General features: G+C 44.8%; 1 long non-coding RNA gene across 1 annotated transcript; it reads right to left on the bottom strand.

The window, feature by feature from the left end:
- Positions 1 to 14198: 14198 nt before the first annotated feature.
- On the bottom strand, positions 14199 to 20434 carry LOC139275901 (uncharacterized). Its single transcript, XR_011595784.1, has 2 exons — positions 20357 to 20434; positions 14199 to 14506 (listed from the first exon to the last, which is right to left on the bottom strand). It is a non-coding gene; the product is annotated as an uncharacterized lncRNA (long non-coding RNA).
- Between the last annotated feature and the right edge of the window lie 2255 nt (positions 20435 to 22689).

Raw genomic sequence — 22689 nt, forward strand, 5'->3', positions numbered from 1 at the left:
TATATCTGTTGTGCCAAACTTTGATAAAAATGAAGCTAAAACTCCAAAGAGAAAGGGGCCAAAATTCAGTCGCGGTTAAAATCTGGAATGCCTCTCAGTCCTCCTTTGCTCAGCTCTATTGTGAGCCAGTTTGGCTTGCAAAACAAAGAATGGTTGATGAGTACGACTGTGATGACGCATGAGAAATGAGTGCATAAGTGTTTGTCCCTGACATGCAGCTGTAAGTGTGAGATGAAAGGGAGCCTCCATTGCGAGAACACACACACACATATATATATATATATATATATAGAGGCGTGAACAATGAAATGCTGCTTGAGTGACTAAACAGTGAGTACCAGTGGTGGCAAAGTTGGGGCCATCACCGGCGAAAATTTTTCAGCGGTTCCCCGATTGATTTTCAGGCCAAAAAGTTCAAGAATGGGTGCCTGCGCTAATGAGCGCCTCCAAAGATCACTTTGCAGCGGTATGGGTGTTATGGCGCCCTCAGCCCAACGTGTGTGCACCCTGGGGAACCCTGCAATGCGGGCAAATCCGGTCTGCCGCTCCACCTGCTTGTCCTTCATCATGGAGAATGAGATGTAGTCCACTCTTCTCCTATACAGTGCATCGGTAACCTACCAGATGGAGCGATGTGCAGAGAATTGAGAAATGTTGGCAATATCTGCAGTCGCAGACCGGAAAGACCCCGCAGTATAGAAGCTCAGAGTTATGGTGATCTTGGTCTCAATGGCCAGGGTGGTCGTGAGCCTTGTGTGAGGCTCCTGATCTTGGCGCAACACATTGCAGAGCATCCTCAGTAGTTCCTTTCTGAACCTCAGCCTTCACAGCCATTGATCATCACTGAGTCCGAGGAAGGAGAATTGACATCTGTAGACCCTTTGAGGGTAGGGCCTCCTTCCTCCAGCTCTGTGTTGGTCACCTTCCATGGCAGCTGGATGATGGCCATCTTCCTGGTCCTCCTCATGGTCGCACACCTCTGCAAGCTGTTGCTGGCAAGGCTCCTGGCCCAGTATGTGGTGCCAGACCCTCCTCCTGATGCTATTTTCCTCCTGGACACCCTCTCCACGTGCAGGTCTGTGCACATCTGCAGGCCCTTTTGGATGTTGGGCAGGAATGGCTGCTGCCTCCCTTGCTCGCTGCCTCTCTGCACGGCGCTGCCTTCTCCTGCATGCCGCCCTGCGTCTGACAAGGTGTTCCCCTGCCAACACTGATCCCATTGTGTTTGAACGCTGACAAGCAAGCCTCTGGCGCACAGAATGAGGACTACAGGTCTCCACTAATGAGTCAGAGCTCAAAGTCCTGGAAACTCTCCCAAACATTATAAAGAGCACTCAGTGGGTTCAACAAAGACAAAAAACCAAGAGCAAAAGTTAGCCGCGATCGCGGGAATCCTTCATTGCCCTCCTCCAGCAGTGTTGCGTATCATGGCAAAGTGTACCGACCCAAAATGCTGGTGGGGGCACTGTTCAAAAAAACCCTCCCTTTTTAAACCTCAATATGGGTGGCGTGGCTGCATAGCAGCGGTGCACACCCTGATGATGTTACCGCGGCTGCAAGCCCCTAACCGTGGCTTCAGTCGGTAGATTTCAGCGGAAGTGTTCACCACTGAAAAAATCCCCCCGTTGAATATGCGTCGGGGGGGCCAATGAACCAGAACACGTCGGCCAATCAATTTCGTCGATTGGCCGCCGAAAACCCACGGTAACCGTCCCTCCCGGGACCCTTAATTTCGGCCCCAAAGAGTTCACACCGCAGTCGATATTGTTTGCTGAAATGAGGGAGTGTCATGGAATCAAAAATGGCAGGTCACAGTTGAAATTTTGGGCAGGCTATTCCAGACCGAATGTTCCTAGAACTTCACTTACACTTCCCGCCCCTTTCGTCTCTGCCCACAGTTTATGAGGCCATTGCAGTATTACACAGGCTTAATTGTGTTCTGGCACTGGCATAGCTTTATTATGCTCATTATTATACTCTAAATGCATAATTATTCAGCAATCCAACTGTACAGATCTGTATTAGAAATGATGACAATTAATCTGAAAAGAGTTGGAAGGTCTTTCTCTTAATAATATGATAATTTTTCCTTTTCCCTGACTTACAACTTTTAGTAGATAATGGGCTAAATGTTCTTTGATCTCTGCTTTACCTCTTGGGAAAAATCAGCTGTCAAATAGCGCTTTGATAAAGCGCCAACTATGCAAATAATGTGGTGCTTTAAGAGTAACTGATAGCTCATGTGTTAGCTTCTGTGCATTACATAGTTTTGTAAGCCATTAAGTCATTCAAAAATCATAGCATGTTAGTATTTAAAGGCCTTTCCCTCAACTTAATGATATCACAATACTTGTAGGAGTTTAGATAATGTTGAAGCATCACGAATTACACAGAGGGAATATCTGGACTGCAGGACACAGAAGGACCTTAGACCGTTTCCTTTATTACCGTTGTTTACTTATCATTGAGTCTATCACTTTCAGCCTCTCTGTAACTGATCAGAAAAATTAAATTTTTAGTTACTGACAAGCCATGACATGGGCCTCTTGGTGATGTCCAAGACTATCAAAATCCTTGACAATGGGCCTGATTTTCTAATCCAGGGTCAGGGCAGACGGTTTGGATGATGGTCAAACGGTAGGCGCATGCAAATGCAAAGTGCAGGCAAGAGGACCACAAAAAGGTTAATGATGTGAAGAACTCAGCTGTACAAACAATTGCATTCAACTATAAGGTCAGGAGAGCGACAGGAGGACTCCAGTAGTTGAGTAAACTCAGATTTTGAATTGCTCTGCCTTGCAAGTCGAGATGGTGGGTAAAGCTAAGATGGGACATTTCCCCACTTCCCCATGGAATTGTGAATTGATCAGTTGCTTCCAAATACTAAGTTGCTAATCGCTACTTTCCTCTTGCCAAAGGTGAAACCAACTCATCTCGAGCCTGAGGACATTCAGTACAACACACCACAACAAATATATCCACTCACCGCAAACACCAGAACAGTTTGTGGCATCTGCACCCATGTATCCTTACATCTCACGATCACAAGAACACTCATTTGATTCAGAGGATGTAGCGGTTCAGGTGTAATGATAGAATGGGAGAAACCTGTGTTGTGTTGTTGGCACCATAGACCTTCAATCTCCTGAGCAGGGAAAAAAAACCAGATAACAAAAACCCTTGGCCAACTCAGGGAAGAATAGAATTCTGAGAAATTCCTCTTTGACCCCAAAGGCGATCAAAAATGAGTTCCAGAAGATAACAGTGACCACGAGGTACATTGTCCATCCCACCTACCTTCGTATGCAGCGATAGCAGCCTTCCCCAGGAACTTGTTCCTTTTAAATATTTGCAACGAATCTTCACCTAGTGCATGAGCTGGTAACCTATTGTGAAGGTCAATGATCCCATGGGACAAGACAAACCTCTTGACATCTAACCTAGTTCTATGCTTAGATAGCTTGCACGCATGTCTCCCTGTTTTCCCTAGCTTATCTATGTCAAATAATCTGTCCACATGTACACAGACTAATCTCTTCATCATTTTAAATACTTCAATCAAATCTCCCTGAGTCTGCATTTTATTAGAGTAAAAAGATCCAGCTGCCTGAATCTATTGTGATAGCTAATGATTTTTAAACTAGATATTAATCTAGTGGCCCTCCTTTTCGAGGGCCTCTCAAGCTCCCGCCATGTGAGGTGATGAGAACTGGACTCAGTATTCTAGATGGATCCTGTTATGTCTTTAGATGCTCTAATAATGACTCCAGGAGGCAAGGTACTGTATTTGAACTGTAGTGACCTTAGTCCATTTAATATAACTCCACGGTGAGGATACCACATGGTGGACTCCCTTTTATACCTGAGTACCTGTGGTATATAGGTGACCCCTGGGCCTCCACCAGTTGCACCCTCTGGTGGAACCAGCATAGTGTCTATAGTGTGAACCTTGTTGATGGTACTTCCGGTAAACAAGTCTCCATCTTATGCAACTATACAGTGACTACACAGAGAGTATATCTATAGTATACACATATAACAGATCCTGACAAATATTAATATATCCTGGGAACAAAGGGGCCTAAATTCCTTAGCAACCCAAACCGGGAACGATTCCGCCAGCGTGCAGCTATGGCATGTGGAACGGAGATTCTTGAGGATGTAAGTAGATTTTTCCTCAGGCCTCATTGGGCAAGCTGTGGTTGCCAATGAGGCACCCTGATGCAGCTCGCCTGTAAGGGCCTGATGGTTTTCAGCTTGTGCCGAGACCCAGAGATTGGGGGGGGAAGGGAGGGTGGAGGGGGAGGGTGGTGGGCAGGCAATCGGGAGGGCGGCGAGGGCAGGCTGTTAGTTGTGGGCCTACTTTGAGGTCCTTTTAAGGACTGCTGGTTAGGCTGCTCAAGACCCGGATATGCCAGTCGGCTCTGACTAAGGCAAACAAATTTAGGAGTTTGGGTCTGAAATGAGCACTGGAACCTCCTTTCAATATTGAAAGGAATTCTACGCTCATTTCAGGAGTGTGCCAGGGCTGCCGAAAGTAAAGACACCAACCAATTTAACAGTGGCTTGACCTCCCATTCGGATTGGGCATGTGCCTCTGGGAAAGAAATTTCTGCATCATTACTGCCAATTCTGATCGTTGCAGAGCTGTTGGGCTTGGGAGATGGGCCTGGAATGGTTCTGCTGGAACTGATGGTGGATGTTGAATATGTCCACCCAAATATGGGGAGATGTAGCCAAATTAGACATTGAGACAGGACTATGTCAGCTCATGGACTTCCCACAATTAATGCCTTAGTGCTAGGCCTCAGGAATGCCGGTGCATTCTTAGCATCCAGCATTCCTAAGATGATGGAAGGGGATTTTAAAAATGAACTTTGGTGCTTTGCCAAGTGTAATTGTTCATAGGGAGATGGATTACAGTAAACAAGGTGGGAGGATAAAAGAAAATCAAAATGATTATTTCTCTTTCTTCATCGGGAGCATCAGGCAGTGTCAGAGTGGTATGTCTCACAGGTCTTCCCCTAACTGATACAGGTAACCCGGGGTCAGTGCGAATACTGATAGAAGTTTACCAACAACATGGTCAACGCTCACCAGAGCAGGCAGGCGTAAAGCTTGCCCTGCCACTGATTCCCACCAGATTGGAACAACCAACCTTCACCGTCAAGGCGCACAGGTGACGAATGGCTAGTAGGTGAGGTTTCCCAGCGTAGGCACAACTGTGAAAATCTCTTCCTTCTTCTTAGGCAGTCCCTTGGATTCAAGGATGACTTGCTTCCACGCTAATATGAGTTCTCAGGAGACTGATGAAACCAATGCGGGATCTACAGTCTCTGTCACAGGTGGGGCAGACGGTGGTTGGAGGGACGGGTGGGTGGGGTTTTTGGGTAGTCGCTGTTTGCGCTTCGCTTCCGCGTGCTCCCGGCGAAGAGACTCGAGGTGTTCGGCACCTTCCCGGATGCTTCTCCTTCACTTTGAGCGGTTTTGGGCCAGGGATTCCCAGGTGTCGGTAGTAGGGATGTTTCACTTTTTCAAGGAGACTTTGAGGGTGCCCTTGAAGCTTTTCCTCTGCCCACCTGGGACTCGCTTGCCGTGTTGGAGCTCCGAGCAGAATGTTGGGGTAGACCAACACTGGTCTGTGCCTTTAGGAGAGCAGGGAGAAAACGGTAGAAATGTTTTTCGTACAGCCTTGTTCCTCTGAAGTTTGGTTTTAAATACAGAAGGGCCTGCATTTCAGTGGGTCCAGTTAAATGAGTACATCGTATATTATAGTACTGACATTTATTTCTTTATGAATTAGGCTCTTTAAACTTTCCTGTCTGACTGCAGAAGATTACTTTGATGCTGAAACATTCTGGACAATTTTTCTTTTGTTGTCCCATTTCCTCCACAATTGCCATTCATTTCAATTTTTCTGGCTTCAGATGAGAGGACACAGCAGTGCAACATGATGAAAGTAACTCTCATAATTTCCTGCCATTTGAACGACATGTAGTAAAAACACTCTGAGTAATGTCTCTGTGGTGCATTTATATTGTGCTACCGTATGCACAGTATGGAAGTATAGCAGCCCCACGCTATCACATTAAAATGATGGAGGGGGGAGGGGGGATAGGAGGGGGACAGGGGGAAAGGCTTTGAAGAAGAAGCGAGGACTTAATTAAAAATGACTGGGAAGAAATTTGACTCGACATACACATTGAGACACAGTGATGTGGGGCATTGCTGATTAAGCATGCTGGCCCTTGAAGGCATAGGACAGGATTCCACACAGTGCAGTTCCTTTGGTGGCAGGGAAGCATTAAGCAAAGACTTGATACTTTGTTGTAGAGGGAGGGAAATTTGGTCAGTGAATTGCCTTCTAGCAGACAGCTTAATAGCATTGGCAGAGGCCTGGAAAAATAGGATGCATTGAGATCAGTTGTATTTTGGCAAAATCTTAGCAGAGGCTGGGAAAAAATAGGAATTTAAAAACTGCATTCCAATATTTCACACTGCAGTAAGTATGCTGCCACACAAACATTCTTAGACAGTAGCGGGCCGAAATTCAGGGTCTCAAAGAGACCCGTTAATGCCCATTTGCGGCGGCTGTTCCTAAAAATCGAATGGCCGTTATTTTGGGGTCAACAGGCCGACCCAACCTAAATTCGGTCGGGGATTTTTCGGCCTGGACCCCAATCCCACCCCAGTGGTTGCACCACCAATGAAAACAGTAAAAACACAATAAAAATACTTACCCATCGATTTTCACTTGAATCCGTCAATCCCCCGCCATGTGGTGCACCCGGCAGGTTTTTCTGTCGGTGCACCATCTCCGCACTGAGTGTGGTCCGGCAACGCGACCGTCCTTAAAGGGGAGGGCCCACTGCCGCGGCCGCAATGGAAAACATTTTGCTGGCCGACTTGCCGATCGGCCGGCAAAATACTTGCCCCCGGGTTCAGCCGGGCTGCCAACTGAAACCCTCCCTGGTGGCCCAATGGTCAAAGTTAAAAAATGATAGAATCTCTCCCTTTTAACGGAGAGGAGAGAGCGTGGTGACCACGCGCTGTGACATCATCACAACTCCACCACTGATTGGCAGCGGTTGAGGCCCCGACCCACCCATTTTCAGCCAGTCAGCCTGGCTTTGAATCTAAGGTCCGCCCCATTATGATCCATTTGAATCTACTTACCGTACCAGGAGTTCCAGCGGTAAGTACCACTACAAAACTCATACGTGCACCAGCTTTCTGGTGCACCTAAATTTCGGCTCCATGATCTTTAACGGCCATACATTTACACAATGAAGAGGCAAAAAATAACTCAATAAAACAGCATACTGAAGTGCCATCTTCCATTGAAGTGTACAAGACAACAAGTAGCTCACACGCTCCAACTTTGGCGATTGATCAAACTGTGAGAAAAATTATCTTCTTAGACACTATTAGAAATGACCAAAATTAATTTTAAAAGGGGCAAGTTCAGACAAGATTCACTTACATTTTTTAATTATGAAATAGAAGTTTGAAATAGATTTTTTAAGAGACTTTTTGAGTTTTTTGCTTCAGGTGCACTGTGCATCTGCCATTGGTGCTGCCCATGTGTACCACACTAATACCACTGCCAATAATTAGTTTGGCATCGGCAATAGGACCACCTGCAAGAGGTGATGTCACACCACTAGTGCTGCATGCCAATTACAATAACTATAGCCAGTGCATAGACAACTTATCAAGCATCAAGCTTAAAAGAGAATTCAGGTGGTCTGGTGGACTACTTTAAATGATCCTGCAGCTCGTTCCTAACTTTAGAAATATCATCATTGGTCAGAAGTCGCTGAGTCGATCTCTGTGTGAGTGTGCATGTCATCATCATCATATCCAGTCCCTTGAAATCAAGGAAGTGTTGCTTCCACTCTAAAAATGACTTCTTAGGTGACTGAACATTCCAATACGGGAATTACTGTCTCTGTCACAGGTGGGACAGACAGTCGTTGAAGGAAAGGGTGGTTGGGACTGGTTTGCCACACGCTCCTTCCACTGTCTGCGAGTGGTTTCTACATGCTCTCAGCGACGAGACTCGAGGTGCTCAGCGCCATCCCGGATGCTCTTCCTCCACTTCGGGCGGTCTTTGGCCAGGGACTCCCAGGTGTCGGTGGGGATGTTGCACTTTATCAAGGAGGCTCTGCATGAAGCTCTGCATTCCCTGATTTAAGAGCAGTATGTGCAATCACTGCTGCCCACTCACACTGTGCAGCACTGAGAAAAGGGCACGCAAGACTCCCAAGCCTAGAAATTCAGTTGATGGGCGACATCTTTCATTTCAAAGGCTTCCACTGGACCCGCAGTCAAGAGAGAGCTACTTATTGTATTTGATGAGATGACAGCACTCACTTTGAGATAATAGGAATATTTCAGAACAGCTACTTATTTCAGTCCTGGGTAATGCATTGGTAAGTTTCATTAGCAATAGTCAGGAGCCAAGCCAATTTTTTTTGTTTGCATTTTCAAATCATATAAATAAACACCACAGGGAACAACAGTGTAAAATGCACATTGATCGAAAGACACAGCAAGAGAAAGAAAGGTACGTTTGCAAAGCAGCAAAAATTCATCTTCAAAAGCCAACAGGGAAAGGAAAGAGAAAAGGACATACAACATCATGAGCAATTCATGACAGTTGCGACATCTGGAACTCCTAAAATACAGGAAACAATATAGTCATCAGAAATACAACAGTGCAAACTGAGGGCTAGGACTCATCTCTATCAGATTATCATCCCCAGTAATGCAGAGATCTGTGCCGTCTGGGTCAGAGGGGGTGGGACTGGGGCAATGCACTCCAAAACTTCCTGTTCAGCAGCTGTGCCAAATCACTCACTGATTCCCATCAGGCTGTAATAAAAATAAACTGGAGGGTCCAGAGGGTTTGTCAGTCCCAAAAGGAAAGACAACCACACAACTCCCCTAAATCTCCATAGTCCGACTGCATCTACCCAAGATCTCATCCAGCTGGTTCCTAATGGTCAGGGACAAAATGTTGACTCATCCTATTTCAGTAAAGCTATTTGATGTTTTAACTTTAGATTTGGTTAAAGTTGCTGAGTGTAACTATTTTTGTGAGATTATGTAATGTGAACATCACAAAACCTCAATGGGACTACAGACTCAAATATGTTAGCAATTTGAATCAAAATAGCTACTGAGATGTCATATGTCCTAGGTAGCATGGTGCAAGGCAAGAAACCCAATTATCATCATAGGCAATCCCTCGGAATCGAGGAAGACTTGCTTCCACTCTAAAAATGAGTTCTTCAGTGACTGAACAGTCCAATATGAGAACCACAATCCCTGTCACAGGTGGGACAGACAGTCATTGAGGGAAAGGTGGGTGGGACTGGTTTGCCGCACGCTTTTTCCACTGCCTGCGCTTGGTTTCTGCGTACTCTAGGCTATGAGACTCGTGGTGCTCAGCGCCCTCCCGGATGCATGTGAACAACTAAATATGAAAGCTAAGTGTGACTCCAAGCCTGAAGTGGGAAGGGTGAGGGGAAGGGTGAGCATGACCCCTCCTGCACAAGTCTCTGAGTGGATCAAAACATTGACGTAGACATGATACTGGAGATGTGTTTGTGACTCTCATGAGCTAGCTGTATGATACAGTTTCTGCGTATTGGTATTTGGAGCTGTAAAGTTTGGATTTAGCATGTGGAATTTGAATCAGATTCTGGGAAGATCTGAACTAAAATAAAGCTCACCCATAATGTTAACTTGTCCTTCTTCTTCAAAGTTATTTATGCTTAATTTAGTGGTATTGTGTTCCTAACACAGATGAGACTGCACACAAGGAGGTTAAACAGTGACCTGTCTTTATCAAGACATTCCAGAGTGAGGAACAGGCCTTAGGCGCCGGCTTATATACAGTGCTCCCAAGGGATGCTTGGATCCCTTGGGACTTCAGGGGATACGCTCCCTAGTGGCGGAACATGGGTGTGCATGCTTTACAGATACACAACATCACTCCCCGCCAAAGTCAAAGTGAAAACTATTTACAAGGTGAGGCGATCGGGAGCCTTTCTTTCTCTGGTGGACCGCCTTGGTACAAATGTTTGTTCTGGTGTGTTGGCTGTGCCCTCGCTGGGCTGGCGTGTTGTTTGTCCTGCAGGGCTGCTAGGTGAGCCTGGCCTTGCTGGGCTGTTGGGCGTGATGGATTCGATTTCCTGGTCCGGGGTGGTGTCGTTGATCCTTTGGGTATGTGTTGTGGGCTCGAAAAAGGTGGTGTCTGCTGTGGGTTGTTCAGGGTAGTCTGTGAACCACAGCCTCGTTTGGTCCAGGTGCTTTCTGCAAATTTGTGACTCCAAACACCCTACTCCCTTCTTTAGCTATCACCGTGCCCGCGATCCACTTGGGACCATGTCCATCATTTAGCACATACACAGGGTCATACAGATCAATTTCCCGTGACACAGCGGCGCGACCATCGTTTACATTTTGTTGCTGCCGCCTGCTCTCTACCTGATCATGCAGTTTGGGGTGAACCAGTGAGAGTCTGGTTTTAAGTGTCCTTTTCATGAGTAGCTCAGCCGGGGGCACCCTTGTGAGCCTGTGGGGTCTTGCGAGGTAGCTGAGCAGTACTCGGAACAGGCGGGTTTGGAGTGAGCCTTCTGTGACTCGTTTAAGGCTCTATTTGATTGTTTGTACTGCCCGCTCTGCCTGCCAATTGGAGGCTGGTTTAAACGGGGCCGAGGTGACATGTTTGATCCCATTGCAGATCATGAATTCTTTAAATTCGGCACTGGTGAAACATGGCCCGTTGTCACTGACCAGTATGTCAGGCAGGCCATGGATGGCAAACATAGCCTTCAGGCTTTCAATGGTGGCGGTGGCGGTGCTTCCCAACATTATATCACATTCAATCCATTTTGAAAAAGCATCCACCACCACCAGGAACATTTTACCGAGAAACGGGCCCGCATAGTCGACATGGATCCTCGACCATGGTCTGGAGGGCCAGGACCACAAACTTAGTGATGCCTCTCTGGGCGCGTTGCTCAACTGAGCACACACGCTGCATTGCCGTACACAGGACTCTAAGTCAGAGAAGATACCGGGCCACCACACGTGGGATCTGGCTATCGCTTTCATCATTACTATACCCGGGTGTGTGCTGTGGAGATCCGAGATGAACGTTTCCCTGCCCTTTTTGGGTAACACTACGCGGTTACCCCACAACAGGCAGTCTGCCTGAATGGACAGCTTGTCCTTTCGCCGCTGGAACAGCTTGATTAGCTCTTGCATTTCAACAGGGATGCTGGCCCAGCTCCCATGCAGTACACAGTTTTTTACTGGGGACAGCAGAGGATGTTGGCTGGACCAAGTCCTAATCTGGCTGGCCGTGACAGGTGATTTATCATTTTCAAATGCCTCCATGACCATCAACAAGTCTGCGGGCTATGCCACCATCAACAAGTTTGCAGGCTGCGCCATTTCCACCCCTGTGGTGGGCAATGTTAGCCGACTGAGAGCATCCGCACAGTTCTCGGTGCCTGGCCTATGGCGGATGGGACAGTTATACGCTGATAGCGCGAGTGCCCACCCTTGTATGCGGGCTGAGGCATTAGTATTTATCCCCTTGTTTTCAGTGAACATGGATATGAGGGGGTTGTGATCGGTTTCCAGCTCAAATTTGAGGCCAAACAGGTACTGATGCATTTTCTTTACCCCAAACACACACGCTAATGCCTCTTTCTCAATCATGCTGTAAGCCCTCTCGGCCTTAGACAAGCTCCTGGAAGCATAGGCGACAGGTTGCAACTTCCCCGCAACGTTAGCTTGTTGTAATACACACCCGACTCCGTACGACGACGCATCACATGCTAGCACAAGTCTTTTACACGGGTTATACAATACAAGCAACTTGTTGGAGCATAAAATGTTTCTGGCTTTCTCAAAAGCAATTACTTGGTTTTTTTCCCCATACCCAGATCTCACCTTTACGCAATAACACATTTAGGGGCTCTAAGATGGTGCTTAACCCCGGTAGGATGTTTCCAAAATAGTTGAGGAGTCCCAGGAACGACCGCAGCTCTGTGACGTTCTGTGGCCTGGGAGGGTTCCTGATAGCCTCAGTCTTGGCATCTGTGGGCTGAATGCCGTCCGCCGCGATCTTTCGCCCCAAAAGCTCCACTTCTGTTGCCATGAAGATGCATTTCAACTCTTCAGCTGCAGCCCTACACGACCTCCTCCAGGTTTTGTAGGTGCTCGGCGGTGTCCCAACCCGTGACCAATATGTCGTCCTGAAAGACCACCGTGCGTGGTACCGACTTGAGTAGGCTCTCCATGTTTCTCTGGAAGATCGCTGCAGCCGACCGAATTCCAAACGGGCATCTGTTGTAGATGAACAGTCCCTTGTGCATGTTGATGCAGGTGAGGCCCTTCGAAGACTCCTCCAGCTCCTGCGTCATGTAGGCCGAAGTCAGGTCGAGCTTGGTGAACGTCTTGCCTCCTGCCAGCGTCGCAAATAGGTCGTCTGCCTTAGGTAGCGGGTATTGGTCCTGTAGCGAGAAACGATTAATACTTACTTTGTAATCGCTGCAAATCCTGACCGTGCCATCACTTTTGAGTACGGGAACAATCGGGCTGGCCCACTCGCTGAATTCCACTGGGGAGATGATGCCCTCGCATTGCAGCCTGTCCAGCTCGATTTCCACTCTCTCCCTCATCATGTGAGGTACCACTCGCGCCTTGTGGTGAATGGGTCGTGCCTCTGGCACCAAGTGGATCTGCACCTTCGCCCTGGAAAAGTTTCCAATGCCTGGCTCAAAAATGGAAGGAAATATGTTAAGAACTTGAGTACATGAGGCCTCATCGACATGTGATGGCGCTTGGATGTCATCCCAGTTCCAGCGGATTTTGCCCAGCCAGCTCCTTCCAAGCAGTGTGGGGCCATCGCCCGGGACAATCCAAAGTGGCAGTTCATGCACTGTGCCCTTGTGGGTGACCTTGACCCATGGCGCTGCCCAGGACAGTGATGAGCTCTTTGGTGTACGTTCTCAGTTTCGTGTGGATGGGGCTCAGGGCTGGTCTGAGTGCCTTGTTGCACCACAGTCTCTCAAACATCTTTTTACTCATGATGGATTGGCTAGCGCCAGTGTCCAGTTCCATGGCTACGGGTAAGTCATTCAATTTTACAGTTAGCATTATAGGTGGATATTTCGTCAAAAATGTGTGCACCCTGTGTACTTCAGCATCTGCCTCCTCTCGCTGAGGCTCAAAATTGTTTTGATCTACCATGGACCAATCTTCCTCTGCCACGTGGTGGTTAGCAGGTTTTGCAGAGCTTGCAGCTCGTCTGCAAGCTCGTTGGAGGTGCCCCATTGTTCCACAGCTCTTGCAAACATACTCTTTGAAGCGGCATGAAGCGGCTGAATGGAAGCCTCCACGACGCCAACAAGGTGTGAATTGCCTTGCATTCATCCTTTGTTGCGGACACTGAGTCATCTGGGTCACCTGAGGCCTGCTGGCAGTTGCGGACTCGTGGTTTCTGCCCTGTACATTTCTGCTCGCAAATACAGTTCCAGTTAATTTATGAGCATTGCTAGCACTTGTGTTCTGAAAGATTTGTTTGGTGTTATCACTGGTGGACATAAATGCCTGTGCTATCGCAATGGCCTTACTGATGGTCGGTGTCTCTACAGTCAAAAGTTTTCGTAGGATGGTCTCGTGGCCAATGCCCAGTACAAAAAAGGCTCTGAGCATCTGCTCCAGGTAGCCATCAAACTCACATTGTCCTGCAAATCGTCTTAGCTTTGCGTCGTAGCTCGCCACTTCCTGACCTTCAGATCGCTGGCACATGTAGAACCAATACCTCGCCATCAGCACGCTCTCCCTCGGGTTAAGATGCTCCCGAACCAGTATACACAGCTCCTCATATGACTTATCTGTGGGTTTCACTGGAGCCAGAAGATTCTTCATGAGGCTGTAGGTCAGTGCCCCACAGACCGTGAGGAGGACCGCTCTCCTTTTTGCAGCGCTTCCTTCTCTGACCAGCTCGTTGGCTACAAAGTACTGGTCTCCTGTTCGACATAGTCTTCCCAGTCCTCACCCTCTGAGAACTTCTCCAGAATGCCCACAGTTTGCTGCATCTTTGCGTTGGAATCGTATACTCGTCGCCAGTTATTGTGTTCCTAACACAGATGAGACTGCACACAGGGAGGTTAAAGTAACAGTGACCTCAGTCTTTATTAAGACACTCCAGAGTGAGGAACAGGCTTGAGGGGCTGGCTTATATACAGTGCTCCCAAGGGATGTTGTGGCGGAACATGGGTGTGCATGCTTTACAGATATACAACAAGTGGAGATTAATAAATGCACATTCCTGAAAGCACAGAAACCAATGATCTAGTTCGACTCATCCTTTCTTTCCTGTCTTTGAGTTAGGTGCAGTGACGGATGCGATAGTGATCCTGGGACAGGCAGCAATGGGGTGAAAATACATGCTCAGCGCATCCACTTATAATGACACCTGGAAAGAGGAAACAAGAGTGATATTCTTCTTGAAATTATTTAAAAAATAATAATTTACTGTGTTTTTGTATTGCATATTGTTGGGACATTTGCAATCATTTTTAATTATTTAAGCAACAATATCAATTAAATCATGCCATTCCTTTAATAGTCTGATGTCTTTAAGAGTTAATATTGCTGTTAAATGTTATGGCATTCATTGCATTTAGAAGTTTGATGTGAGGTTGAATATTAGTGGTAAAATAACGCACCAATATTTTTTCTACTTTTTTCCCCCAAGCTCAGAAGGAAAACCAAATGTAAACCAAACCACAAGATGGAGCTATAGTATTAGGTTTATTTTTGTTAGTGGCATAAAAACTGGGCAGTCAGAGACAAGTAATAAAAGCACATTACACATACTTGACATTCAGGAACCACAGGAAGACATCTAATAAAAATACGACTTGCAGTCACACAATGCCTTTCACATTGAAACATCTCAAAGCACTTTACACAATGAAATACTTTTTAAAGTTCAGTGACTGTTTTTATGTAGGCAGACTCGAAGAAACTATCCCAGCATACCAGCAAGCAAGTCATAATGGTCAAGCCTCAGATTTCCCATAGCTCCAACAACACTAATAGTCACAGTCTATATTTGTGCCTGTTTTCTTAGCTTACTCCTAGTAATCAACTCTTAATGTCCGAGAGGTTCACAGCTGATAACTTCATTCTTCACATCCAACTGCTGTTCTCTCACCATTACCTTCCACATCTCACTTATTCTCCTCAATATTCACTGAACATTTGAAAGCCTTGCCTCTCTATTTCATCTATATTGTACCTCATTTAATCCAGCTGATGTATTTTATTTTGATTGGGGTGGAAGATATTTACTGGGTGATACCTAGAAGTACTATTTTGCTTCACTTACACAGTGATTTTCAGTGGAATTGCACAGGGATTCGTCTAGAGTCTAAAATATGATTGTAAAGTTTACTTTGCACATACGCTAAACTTGGGACGCGCATGCACCCTGAAATGTAGTATATGAATAATTTGAAACATGACATGCAGCAAGTGTAGCATGCTTGGGAGGAAAAAGGTGACTTTAGATCTTTGGTTTTCAAAGATCTCCACCACTGAAGGCTTTCCTCGTCTTATTTCTGGCTCTGTTGCAAACTAATTGATAGAGATTGATTACGATGATTACAGTTTCATTATTGTTGTAACATGTATCTACCAGGATGGTAGAAGGTGAACAAGATTGGCTTTGGTCTTTGGTCTAGCAATTCCTATCTTCCTAAATGTCCGGATGAATATATTTGTTGCTTGCATTCAAAATTTAAAATATTCTCAAAACTTTAGATGTTTGGATACCTACAGGAAAGCTCTCACACAGAATAGAGTACACTGTAGTAGTAACCCTAAATGAAGACTGAACATAATCCATTCTGGAGACATAAGCATTTTCACTTTTATTACCTACAGTTGAATGAACATCGTGTTTAATCTTATTTCACTTGTTTTGTCCTGAAATATTTACAATCTGTCTGATAAATCCTTGATTGTAAAGGTTTTAAATTTGTACTCAATGGGATTTTAGAATAAAAAAAAAATGTAATCATACATCAAGTTGGGGAAGGTGAGTAGCGTGGTCATCAACCTGTACAATTTTAGGGAGGTGACCACATAAAAATGAGTCCCACAGGGGCGGAAGTGATCCAAATACGATAAATATGTTACATGCATCTTTCTACAGGGTGTATGGGACAAAAGTGTCTGGAAAAACCCAAGCAACAGTAAAATAAATATTGAGGCAAGAAACAGAGTTTGTAACTAAGTGATGTAGTAGCATAACACCCTAGGTGTTAGCTTAGTGGTAGCACTCTCACCTCCGAGTCAGAAGGTTGTGGGTTCAAGTCCCACTCCAGAGACTTGAGCACGTAATCCAGGCTGACACTTCAGTGCAGTACTGAGGGAGGTGCCGTCCTTTCGATGACGCGTTCTTTTCGGTGGACATAAAGATCCCATGGCAGGGTTCTCCCCAGTGTTCTTGCAATATTCATCCCTCAACCAACATCACTAAAACAGATTATCTGGGTCATTATCACATTGCTGTTTGCGTGACATTACTGTGTGCAAATCAGCTGACGTGTTTCCTACATTACAACAGTGACTACAGTTTAAAAGTACTTCATTGGCTATAAAGTGTTTGGGAAATTAGATGCTATATAAATGTTTGTTCTTTCTTTCCTGCTGCATACGATGGCTGTGAAGAAGGCACACCAGAAAACCTCCCCAGAGAGTAGCACTACATCATGCCTGGCAGAAGGTGATGGGTAGAGTCAATATTGTGCGCCATACTTGCATAACCTGGGAACAGATGCAGAAGAATCTGGCGTAATTTAAAGAAACTATCACAGTTAGACTTCACAACAACTGGCATTTATTTAGGGGCTTTAACATAGAAAATGATATCAAGGTGTTTAGCAGAAGGGTGATAAGACAATGAAAGGAATGAAGCAAAGGAGACCACACTAAAAAGGACATTAACAAAGATGTGCCTGTTTGTCATGTGCCTCTACATTTGATGGTGCAAAGTGAAGAGAGGATTTTAAGAGGAAGAGAGAACTTTTTTTAAGAAATGGGGAGGATAAAATAAATAGCGAGACACTGAATTTGGAAAATGAATTGTAAAATCAGAGGATTTTATGCACAATAACAAAAGGAAATTCATCAACACAAAGACCTCACTCACAGCATGAATCTGAATACCTGGTCATGTCTATTGTAGGACAGTTTTCACAAAACATTGCTTGTTAGCTGGTTTGGGGACTATGATTTTGACCTCTGCAACCTCATAGTTAATGATGCGTCTGCTTGGTATTATTTAATAGCAGTCTCCTGACTCCTAGCACTGCTTAAAAGTTCAGTGAGAAACATGTTTCGACAGTTCAATTTTTAAACCGATCAATTGTTTTCGGCTTGTAGGTCAGGCCAGGATTAGCAAGTTACTGGAAGAGATTCTGACAGAGTGAAAGAGACAGAGGAAGGAAGACTAAATGGGTGATTGATTGAGTGAGTGAATGACAGATCTATTAAAGAAAAGATGTGGAAATGGGTAGTTGGGGTTCTGGTAATAATACAATGTGTGAAGTGATTGCACAAAGAAGAAAAAGACTTGGAGAAGCTACTGCTGTGTTTAAATTAGTTAGTCAATTTTAAGTTATGCAAGTAATTGTATATAAATATATTACTATATACAGCATCAGATGTATATACACAATTTTTTTTTTACTAAAACAGATCGGCAAAACCATAGAGCACCGTCAAGGAAATAAAATAGGAGAGATATCAGGAATCAGTGATTATACGACAGAAAGCTTTTTTTGTAAATTCATACTTAACGCTGGCAAGGCAATATTTATTATCCATCCTTAGCTTCCCTGAGACAGACATGGCCTTATTCTTGCTTCATGGCAATTGTTTTTGTAACTGAGTGGCTTATCAGGTCACTTAAGAGGACATTAAGAGCCAATTGTGTAAAGCGGCTCTGGAGTCACATGTAGACCATACCAAGTAGAACACTCAAGAACACAAGAAATAGGAGCAGGAGTAGGCTATTTGGCCCCTCGAACCAGCTCCGCCATTTAATAAGATCATGGCTGATCTGATCATGGACTCAGCTCCCCTTAACCCTTTATTCCCTTATCGCTCAAAATCTGTCTATCTCCGCCTTAAATATATTCAATGACCCAGCCTCCACTGCTCTCTGGGGCAGAGAATTCCAAAAATTCACAACCCTCAGAAAGAAGAAATTCCTCTTCATCTTAGTTTTAAATGGCCGGCCCCTTATTCTGAGACTATGCCCCGTAGTTTTAGTTTCCCCTATGAGTGGAAATATCCTCTCTGCATCCAACTTGTCGAGCCCTCTCATTATCTTATATATTTTGATAAGATCACCTCTCATTCTTCTGAACTCCAATGAGTATAGTTCCAAAACTACTCGACCTATCTTCATAAATCAACCCCCTCATCTCCAGAATCAACCTAGTGAACCTTCTCTGAACAGCTTCCAATGCAAGTATATCCTTCCTTAAATATGGAGACCAAAACTGCATGCAGTACTCCAGGTGTGGCCTCACCAATACCCTATACATTTGTAGCAGAACTTCTCTGCTTTTATACTCTATCCCCCTTGCAATAAAGGCCAACATTCCATTTGTCTTCCTGATTACTTGCTATACCTGCATACTAACATTTTGTGTTTCATGCACAAGGACCCCCAGGTCTCTCTGTACTGTAGCACTTTGCAATTTCTCTCCATTTAAATTATAATTTGCTTTTCTATTTTTTCTGCAAAAGTGGATAACCTCACATTTTCCTACATTATATTCCATCTGCCAAATCTTTGTCCACTTACTTAGCCTGTCTATATCCCTTTGCAGATTTTTTGTGTCCTCCTCACAATTTGCTTTCCCACCCATCTTTGTATCATCAACAAACTTGGCTACATTATACTCGGTCCTGTCATCCAAGTCATTAATATAGATTGTAAATAGTTGAGGTCCCAGCACCGATCCCTGCAGCAAACCACTAGTTAGTGTTTGCCAACCGGAAAATGACCCGTTTATCCCAACTCTCTGTTATCTGTTAGTTAGCCAATCTTCTATCCATGCTAATATATTACCCCCATCCCCATGAACTTTTACCTTGTGGCACTTTACCAAATGTCTTCTGGAAATCCAATTACACCACATCCACTGGTTCCCCTTTATCCACCCTATTCGTTACATCTTCAAAGAATTCCAGCAAATTTGTCAAGCATGATTTCCCATTCATAAAACCATGCTGACTCTGCTTGATTGAATTATGCTTTTCCAAATGTCCTACTACTGCTTCCTTAATAATGGACTCCAGCATTTTCCCAACAACAGATGTTAGGCTAACCGGTCTATAGTTTCCTGCTTTCTGTCTGCCTCCTTTCTTTAAATTGCAGTTTTCCAATCTGCTGGACCTTCCCCAGAATCCAGGGAATTTTGGTAGATTACAACCAATGCATCCACTATTTCTGCAGCCACTTCTTTTAGGATCCTAGGATGCAAGCCATCAGGTCCAGGGGACTTGTCCACCTTTAGTCCCATTATTTTACCGGTGTTATATTTCCTTCCCCAAACAACCTCAGCAAGTTAGTTGGGTTTTAATAACAATTCAGCAGTTTCCTTAGTCATTTATTTCTGGTGCCAGCACACAAGATTTATTGGACTCAATTTCAAACTTACCATAATGGGATTTGAACTCATGACCTCTGGATTGCTGGGCCAGTATCATAACGGCCACATTATCGGACCCACATCATGTGTTCACAGGCTGAAGATTATAGAAGGAAAGGAAAACGAGGGGAATATGGAATTACCCTATTTGTGAAGTTCTGGGAATGAATGATAATGGCAATATAATGGGTCTTGATTTCACTGGGTGGTGATATGGCAGCAGGTGGAAGAGTATGTAAGATCTGCATTTGGCGTTTAGAAGGAACAAGACAGGAAAGATTTGTGAAATATTGACATCAGTATTGATAAAATACAGAAAGACAAGAGGGAATACAATGGAAAGATAATTGGGACCAGTTTTCAGGTCTTGGACAGACTTGAACTTTATAGAGAATTAAGAGCTATTGATAGGAAAAGACCTATTTGGGATTAAAGACAAAAAATGTTTTTTGGAGCAAGTTTTAGCAGTGAAAGAGATATGAACGTTCCATTTGAGGTTTAAAGAGATGATGAGATCAATAACGGTAATATTTGAAATAGGACTATGGGCTCAATTTTCCCCGAGCCCGTTTTTAAAAAAATCTTCCTACTTTCACCGCTGTTTACCCTCTTCTCTGCAGCCGCACAGCGTGGCCAGTTGCCTTGGGGGGTTGGAGCCTGCGTTCTGCGCTGGAAAATGTGCCAGGACGTCTGCGCATATGCAGTGGAAAAAAGTGATGTTCCTGATGTCTCTGAAATGGCCGCGCATGCGCAGTAGCAATCAGCCATTTTTAAACAGCTACTTGTGTCTGCGTGCCTTCCATGTTGTAATGTCCGTGATTCTAAGGCCCAGTCTGATTACGAATATCCAAGTTCCGAGGCTTGAGTGTGAAGCAGTCAGCCTGTTATTGGCTGTGTCCTTCACTGCAGCTATGAGGAGCCCTCGCATGAAGTGCAGTCTTCAGGGCCGGTTCCACGTCACCTTTGAACGTGGACTGGCCTCTGTTTGCAGTGCGATAAGCCAGGATAGTCATACTGACTAGGACTGCACTGAACAAACCTCAGCCATGCACCCGAGTCTTATCCAGCCTGCCTTTGAGCTGAGGGCAGTCTCTCGGTGCTGGGCACGACACTGCTGCAGACGTGCAAGGAAACCAGACTTCAAAAGCAATTAACAGTATTTTATTCTGAACATTCTTAATCGGAGTTTTTAAGAATATGGCCGCGCTCTATCGAAGAATGCTGATTCTGATCTTCTGGAGATCCAAACTGGTGCTGTAGCTTTTAATTGTGATCAGTCTGGTGCTGCATGTCCTGATGGCTCTGCTGCCTATACTTGAGTTGAGTGTGCAAGGAAGGTGTGATCGCCAGACACAGGCTGCAGACCACAAAGTTCCTCTTCTCCCAAACCAGCCTCTCTGTTGAATTGCAGCCGCTCTGTGGCCCCTGATGCCGGCCAGTTCGCTCCCTCCCGCCCCTAGCCCAGGCCAAGTGGCCTCCCGCACCAGCCAGCTGCCTTCCCAGGCCAAGTGCAAAAAGGTGAATTGGAGTTTGATGCTGAAGGTAGGACTTCAATTTTTTACTTCTTATAGAATTGCGGTAATGATTATTTCATGATTATTTTAATTGTGCGAAGGAAGGATGGTTTTGCAAGTCTGTTCCCTCTGAGAAGTGGTTTTTCTATTGAATGAATTGTATTTTTCAATGTCTTGTTAGTAGTTTTTGTTTGCAAATGCACTCCGCATTGATTTATTTAACATTGCTAAGACTTAGTTGGTTCAGGTCCAGGTCCTCTCTGCTTCCCGCCCCATCCCAGGCCGAATAGCCTCCGATGTACTTACCTGCGCCAATTTCATTAACTCTCCGCAAGGGTTTTCTCGAGTGGCCATATACGCTGGCCTAAGTAGAAATGGAGTAACTATTAGCTGGTCAAAGTTGCCTAAATGGCCAGAACTGGCGTAGGTGGCTGGTAATGCCCATTTTTGAGAAAAAAAAACTTACCTAAAAAAAACGTAACTAAGTCAGTTACGCTGGTGCAAATTGATTGGGGAAACTGGGGATTTTTAAGTTAGGCCAGAAAAAGCAGCTACTCCAAAAAAAATGGAGCAAATACTGGGGAAAATTGAGCCATAAAGATGGAGCCACCGAAAGGTAAGAGGTGGTAATTGTTGGTTACATTGTAAGAGACAACTGATAGTAACAATATTTTTACTGCCCCACTGAAGCACATGGAGTAAATCAGGATACAGTGATTCATCCATTTCATTATGCGCGGGGTAGAACCTACCATCAAACCTACCATCACCGAGGGTGGCTAAGCTGAAGAAAATTGATGAATATAGAGTGTAATCATTCGCAAAAAAGTGAATAAGGCAAGCTAATGGTTTGACAAGAAAGCACAGAACCCGAAACAACCCATAATTTAATGGAAATGGTCAGAGAATCAGCTATCAACTACAGAAGTGACTGCAGTGACTTGAAAGAAAACTGTATCGTCATGAACATATCATTGATAGGAGTCCATATGGTGGTAATTCGTTAATAAGAGCAGAGCACCAGATTGTGTGCTTCTATCATGTGGCCAGATTTGTGCCGTGGTAAGGGATTAAAGTAATTCTTAATATTATATCTACTGGAATACAAATGCCCAGTAAACAGCTGTGATGATGTCTCTATATCTGTAATAATAACACTGCAGGCACCTTTAATAATCTCCTGTGAAGGTCATACTGGACTGTTCTCAACTGTCAATTTAATGCAAGAGATTAAAATAGCAGGGCTTCAAAACTCCTTATAAATCTTTTGAAAATACTTCAGCTTTGGTTGACTGTTTCATTTTCAGTATTATAGATGAGTATAGAAATGTTTTTATTCATCAACAGAGGAACTGCAGCACGCAAGAAAGAATTGCTGTGACAAGCAAGAAACCTCCAGCCACAGGATC

Source organism: Pristiophorus japonicus, chromosome 11, assembly GCF_044704955.1.
Source record: "Pristiophorus japonicus isolate sPriJap1 chromosome 11, sPriJap1.hap1, whole genome shotgun sequence".
Lineage (NCBI taxonomy): Eukaryota > Metazoa > Chordata > Chondrichthyes > Pristiophoridae > Pristiophorus > Pristiophorus japonicus.